The following is a 7634-nucleotide window of genomic DNA, read 5'->3' on the forward strand; positions in this document are numbered from 1 at the left end:
GCTTAAGTGGAGAGCAAATGTTTTGAGAATGATGAGGGCAATGAATGTACAAATGTGCTTTACACAATTGATGTGTGTATGGATTGTGATGAGTCCTATGAGCCCCTAAAAAAATGATTAAAAAAAAAGAACTGGGGAAAAAAATAAAGTACTTTTAAAAAAAGTACAACCTTGGGAGGCGGGGACTGGTACCAAGGGCTCAACAGAAAGTCAGTGTCTAGAAAAGAATGAGGGAAACATGTACAAACATGCCTGATTCAACTGATGTGTGGATTGTGATAAGAGTTGTACGAGCCCCCAATAAAATGATTTAAAAACGAACAAGATATGCACAGCCTTAGGAACCCTGTGGAATGGAGCCGTTCTGTCCTCCAGGGGCTCTGAGTTGGAAGTGACTTGGCAGCAGGGAGCTTGGTGGCTGTCTTTGACTTCGTTTCCAGAGTTGTGTTGTGGCCTGTATCAGGGCTTCTTTTTATTGCCGAATAGTGTTCCATTGCCTGCTATACCAGCTTTTCTGTAACTGATGAGCATTTGGCTGTAATAGATAATGCCGTTATGAGCATTCATGTTCAGGTTTTTATGGAGACATATTTTGATTTCTCTTGGGTAGGTACTTAGGAGTGAAGTGACTGGGTCATATGGGAGCTATGTTTAACTTTGTGAGGAACTTCGACACTTTTCCAAAGCAACTGAATTATTTTACAATTCCACCAACAGTGTCTGAGCTACCTATTTTTCTACTTCCTTGTCCACACTTACTATTCTTTATCTTTTTTATTTTAACTATGCTAGTGGTGTGAAGGAGTGCTGGTAGTGTAGTGACTATGCATTAAGGGTGTAGTGGTTACATGTTAGGGTATTTTACTAGAGTCAGCAGTTCAAAACCACCAACCTCTCTGCTGGAGAAGCAGGAGGCTTTCCATAAATCCTGTAAAGAGTTATAGTCTCAGAAATTCACAGGGGCGGCTCTGCCCTGCCCTGCAGGGTTACTATGAGTTGGAATTCACTTGATTCTAGCAGTGAGTTTGGTTCTTGGTTTTGGAGTGGATGTGAAATGGTATTCTGTTGTGGTTTTGATATGCACTGTCGTAATAACTAATGATGTTGAAGAAAGAAAGGCCTGGCTATCTACTTAGGAAAATCAGGCAATGAAAAGCCTATGGATCTATCTTCTATCATGGAACCAGACAGCTTCCCTTCTCTTATGCATGGGGTCACCACGAGTCATTGGCCTTCAACAAGGACATGACCTGAAAAAAATTTGTAGCTATGGATTTAGTCCTTAAGGCTTGGCTCTTATGCCTTCATTTTATTTGTATCTAAGAAATTCACGATTTTCTCCTTTTGCTCTTGTTACCAAGAATACCTGGTTTTGTAACCAGGTAATAAAGGTATAAATTAGGGAAGCTAGAAATGGGCATATGTTATTTTTTTACATGTGGATACTTTACTTAACTGCAAAGGGGTACCCGGAAAAAAAGAAAAAGCTCCGCTGGGCGAAGCCTTTGTAGTATGCATTCTTTCCCACTAGGCAAGCCTCCTCCAACTAGCTTTGAGCTAGTGTATCCTCTGGCTTCACCTGGGAAGTTCCCTCTGGTCATAGTGAATTTTTTCATAAAAACCGTTTAACTTGAACCTCGGTTTTTTTATGGTGGCCAGTTTGAGAGAACTGTAACTGTGAAATGTGTTGCCTGCTCGGGTAAAATGCCACAGAAACTGTTGTGATGTTGAGCACAGCTCACAAAGACAGCACTATGGGAAAAACTCAAGTGTGGGCTGGTTTTCTTGTTTCAAAAAAGGTGAAATGTTGGTTGATGACAAACCTCGCTCTGGATGTCCTTCGACTTCCCTAACAGACAAAAATCTTGACAAAATTTGTTCAATTGTGCTCCAAGACTGACGACAGACCATTGAAGATATGGGAAAGCTATTTGGACTATCTTGAAGCTTGGTTCAGCAAATTTTAACAAAAAATTTGGGAATGAGAAGGATGGCTGCAAAATTTGTGCCTCGGGTTCTGACTGACCAGGAAAAAAAACATTGAGTGGAAGCATACCATGCTTTGAAAGAACAGCTCCAAAGCAACCCAGGCTATTTTTCCAAGGTCATTACTGGTGAGGAGACATGGTGTTATTGTTATGACCCCTGAAAGCAAACACCAATCAAGCCAGTGAAAGATGCCATCATCACCTCACCCAAAAACTCATCAAGTGAAACCAAAGATCAAGACCCATGCTCAGTTTGTTTTTTTGATGTGAAGGGGATAGCGCATTTGGAGTTCATTCCACCAGGTCAGGCTGTTAATCAAGCTTTCTTTTTTTTTTTTTTGTGGGGGAATCAAGCTTTCTATGTAGAGGTTCTGAAAAGATTGCACAACAGTGTCAGACATAAAAGACTCGATTTGTAGCAGGTCAGGGACTGGTTTTGCTACTATGACAATGGAGCCATCTCAGTGCGCCAGATTTTGGCACAAAACAGCAATCGTCTCTTGCCCCACATACCTTACTCACCTGACCTCACTCTGTGGGACTTCTTTTTGTTTTCCTCTAATAAAGAGGGACGTGAAAGGACAGCAATTTGATGATGTAGAAGTGAATTAAAAAATTACAGAGGTACTGCCAGACATCCCAACAGATGAGTTTGAAAACTGTTTCCAAGAATGGAATCGCAGATTTGACAAATGTATTAAGTGTAATGGAACATACTCTGAAGGTGATAAGGTTGTTTTGTAAAAAAAAAAAAAAAAATTAAAAAGATAACTGAAAATATTACAGGGTTTTTTGTGTACTCCCTCATATGTTAGTTTAGGTACTCTGATTTTTTTTCTTTTGTAATTCTTTTTATTACCTAGCCTATGTGGCACTCTAGGGTAATCGTACTGTTAAACCAGCAAGGTTGCCAGTTCAAACCCACCAGTTGCTCCTCTGGAGAAGGATGAGACTCCTATAAAAAATTTCAAAGCATCAAAAATCCTATATAGGATCACTGTGAATTGTAATCAACTCAATGTCAGTGCGGTTTTTGTTTTTTGTTTTCTTTTCAGTACCTAGTTTCATATAAACATCACTTCAGTGAAGATACAGAACTGTTTATTACCACAAGTGGAACCTTCTTGTGATACCTTTTTAAAAAAAATTATTTTTAATCATTTTATTGGGGCTCATACAACTCATCACAATCTATACATCATTGTCTCGAGCACATTTGTACATTTGTTGCCATCATCATTCTCAAAGCATTTGCTTTCTACTTGAGCCCTTGATATCAGCTCCTTTTTTCCTCCCTCCCTCCCCACTCCCTCATGAACCCTTGATCATTTATAAATTGTTATTATTTTGTCATGTTTTACACTGTCCGATGTCTCCCTCCACCCACTTTTCTGTTGTCTATCCCCCAGGGAGGGTGTTAGGGGTAATCAGTTCCCCCCCTCTACCCCATCTTACCTCTACCCTCTGGTGTTGCCACTCTCACCACTGGTCCTAAAGGAATGCCCTGTATTCCCTGTTTCCAGTTTCTATTTGTACCATTATACATCCTCTGGTCTAGCCAGATTTGTAAGATAGAATTAGGATCATGATAGTGGGGGTTGGGGGGGAAGCATTAAAGAATTAGAGGAAAGTTGTATGTTTCATCAGTGCTACCCTGTACTCTGACTGGCTTGTCTCCTCCCGGTGACCCTTCTGTATGGGGATGTCCAGTTGCCTACAGATGGACTTTGGGTCCCCACTCGGCACTGCACCTCATTCTCAATGATATGATTTTTGTTCTTTGATGCCTGATACCTGATCCCATTGACACCTTGTGATCACACAGGCTGGTGTGCTTCTTCCATGTGGACTTTGTTGCTTCTCAGCTAGATGGCCACTTGTTTACCTTCAAGCCTTTAAAACCCCAGATGCTATATCTTTTGATAGCCGGGCACCATCAGCTTTCTTCACCACATTTGCTTATGCACCCATTTGTCTTCAGCAATTGTGTCGACAAGGTGAGCATCATGGAATGCCAGTTTAATGGAACAAAGTGTTCTTGCATTGAGGGGAGTACTTGAGTGGAGGCCCAATGTCCATCTGCTAGCTTAATACTAAACCTATAATTGTGCTACCTCTTTTAGCTCAAATTCACATTCCTTTTCCCAGGCAAATACTAATCTGTTCACTGCCTCTCTAAGTTTGCCGTTTAGAAAATGTATATAAAGTGAGATATATAGTGTGGCACCTTTCGATATTAACCTATTTTGCTAAGCCTATTGCCCTTGAGGCCTTTGTAGATTCTTTTGTGTATCAATAGCTTGTTCCTTTTTACTGCTGAATAGTGTTCCATTGTGTGGTTTAATACTCACTCACTGAAAGGTTGTGTCCATTTTTATTCTGTTAAAAATAAAGCTGCTGAACTCTACATGCAGGTATTTGGTGAATATAAGGTTTTATTTCTTTGGGATAAATGACCAGAAGTTCATTTTCTGAGTCATGTGGTTAAATGCATGTTTAATTTTATAAGAAAGAAACTGCCCCTTTTCTGGAGTGGCAGTACCATCAGTTATTTGAAAAATCCAATTTTCCTTCATCCTTACCAACATTTGGTATTAATTGCTTTTTGGTTGTTGTTTTTCTTTTAGCTGTTCTAATAAATGTGTGGTAATACCGCATTGTGGTTTTAATTTGCATTCCCTAACTATTAACAATGGGCTTAAACAGGACAACAATGACGAGCTTGGCCCAGGCCCGGGCAGAGTCTCATTCAGTTGCACACAGAGTCACCGGGTGCCGGAACCCAACTCGTCAGCCCCTGACCACAACGAGTAATGGTAGTGATAGTCAAAGATGGTGTGTGCTTATTTTCCGTTCATCCGCCTTCTTTAGGAAAATGTTTGCTCATGTCTTTTAACCATTTCCTAATTGTAGTTTTTAAACTAATAAGTCTTTGGAGTTATTTTTATGTCACATATTTGGTTTACAGATCATTTCTTCCAGTCTGTAGCATATTTTTCACTTTTTTTAATGGGTCATAGCAGAAATGTTGATAAAATCTGTTTTATCATTTTTTTCCTTTTACTGATTGTACTTGTTCTGTCTTAAGATCTCTATGTAGCAGCACCCTTTAAAAAAAGGAATCAGAAATGCTTTTATCTTTTTGACTGAAATTTGAAGCATTTGGGTTTTTACTGCTCTAGGTTTATAAAGCATGGTTTCATTGCCTAGCCAAAGGAATGGCCATGGTGACCACAGGCATATCTAAAGGGGGAATAAACAATGGACCTTTTCCTCTTGCAGACGCAACCCTTTCCCTCCATATCTCAGCCCACAGCCATCCAATAATAAGTGTACAGCGAGTGTTGGGGAGCTCTGGGAAACAGACTTGGGTGGGCCCAAAATATTGGTGGTTGGTATTGGAATCATGAGTCCTTTAGTAGTAGGAAGAGTTGAGATTAGATTGGGAGTTTAGGGTTAGGACTCAACGGAGTTGGAATGTTAGCAACTGGCATGAAAGTTATTTGGTAATGGAATAGGGGGAAGAATTGGAGGTGAGAGAGTTGAAGGAGGGAAAGGATTCAGAGTTGAGATTGAGTAAAATTGGAGATTGCAGAGCTGAGAACTTGGAGTTTGTCAGAAATAAGCATTGGGTGGTGTTGAACACCAGGAGCAAGTTTGAGGTTGTAAGAGAAGGCTCATGGAAAAAGCCTAGAGTACAATTTTACGAGTCCTCTCATAGGAGAGTCTTACTGGAGAGAAGGCTCATGGAAAAAGCCTAGAGTACAATTTTACGAGTCCTCTCATAGGAGAGTCTTACTGGATGCACTTAATTCTCCCAGCAACAAGTTATGAAATGTGTGAAATATCGTATACCAACGATTATAGGGCTTCATCCTCAGGCCCAGGCACATACATAGTGATTTTCTGAGAAATGCAGCATTTCACCAATTTCTTTTTCTTTTTTAACACTTCATCCACATGTCATGCAATTCAATAATTCAGTCCTATCAAGAAAAGTTGTACAAGTATCACCAATTTCTTTTGTCATAGAACATTGGTACATTTTATCGGGCTAGTTAGTATTCAGCAAACCATCTACAGGAACTGCCTCGAGACCTCTGGTTTTCATTCGGCAAAGGAGCCCTAGAACCCAACAGGTGAAAAGGAGGCAGGCCAGTCTTTCTTACCATGTATGCCCTGTGTCGTGGACACATGTGGAAGCGCACCACCCATTTCTTGAATGACTGATTTAAGTAATGCACCGACATCTTTTTTTTTTTTTTAATCATTTTATTGGGGGCTCATACAACTCTTATCACAATCCATACACACATCAATTGTGTAAAGCACATTTGTACATTCATTGCCCTTGTCATTCTCAAAACATTTCCTCTCCACTTAAGCCCCCAGCATTAGGTCCTCATTTTTCCCCTTCCTCCCCGCTCCCCCCTCCCTCATGAGCCCTTGATAATTTCCGACATTCTTATTATAACGTAAACTTGAAAGCTAAAAGGAAATGAACTCCTCACGAGTTTATGTAAGCTCCCTGAGTTGGTCCGTGTCATTTTGTTACGTCGGTCTGTGTCAGTGTTGTTGACCATTGTACTCACAGAGCCTGGCACATACTATAGGGACTCGAAAACACTGACTAAATGGGTACAATTCTGGTGGTGATGTCACCTTAAAGATTCTGGTGGTAGGAAATGAGAAGTCAGTACGTACTTGAGATTTCAGTTAATTATTCTATCCTCACTGGACACTGGGAGTTGCAGAGTATTTTAATCGCCTTTAGGTCCCGTCCCCCTCCCCAAAGATTGGGATTTTTAATAAATATTTATAACACCAAAAAATGTAAACAGTGGCGTAACAACAATAAAGACTTATGTGCACATCACGCAGCATTAGAAATAGCGCATGGCCGATCTTCCCTTTCCCTGCCCTGCCATAGTCACATCCTCCCCCCAGGAGTGACCGTCAGTGCATGCTTACCATTCTCTTGCCTCTTTCTTTCAACTCTCTCACGCACGTTTGTCCCCAAGATGATTGAGATGTGCATTTTTAAATTTTATATGAGTAAGTCAGAAAATGCTGCTGCCGGGGTTCCGTCCATGCGCACACAGGCTTATCCAGACAAAGCAGACGTGCAGATGCCTCTGCAGTCAGTCAGTAGATGGCTGTAGACACTAGTCCCATTCTCCGCAGGATGCACTCGACAAAGGTCCAGACAAAACAGTGACTTCCGGGGAGCTCCTCAACTAGCTAATGCATAAGCTCAGAAGATTATGGGAACTGTTTCCTGGGACTCCAAAGGGGATCATCATCTTGATAGATCTTTGCAAAGGACACAGGGGTATCCCATAGGAAGAGAGTTTTAAAAAATGGAAAAGTGCATTGGTGAGAAAGAAGCCGAGAAAGTTGCACTGCGGAATTTTTTCCATCACAACAGTTGCATCTGTTCCCTCTTTGAGGGTATGTCAAGAGCATTTCAAGGCCTGGCCTAGGAGAATTTCCTTGAAAGTCTTATCTCATCCATCCTACAACCCTGATCTTGCCCCTCAGACTTCTTTTTGATCCCCAGTCAAAGATCATGGTTTGCTGAAAATAAAGCACAGAAATTCTTCAGGGGAGCATTAGAGAGAAGGAAATCCTGCCCTTTTTTTTTGG

General features: G+C 40.9%; 1 protein-coding gene across 1 annotated transcript in view; it reads left to right on the forward strand.

The window, feature by feature from the left end:
- DAP3 (death associated protein 3) overlaps nucleotides 1–7634 on the forward strand; it is a 32596-nt gene that overhangs the window by 13854 nt on the left and 11108 nt on the right. The window lies entirely within an intron of this gene.

Source organism: Echinops telfairi, unplaced genomic scaffold (genome assembly GCF_000313985.2).
Source record: "Echinops telfairi isolate 266 unplaced genomic scaffold, ASM31398v2 ScPeMD7_7425;HRSCAF=8463, whole genome shotgun sequence".
Lineage (NCBI taxonomy): Eukaryota > Metazoa > Chordata > Mammalia > Afrosoricida > Tenrecidae > Echinops > Echinops telfairi.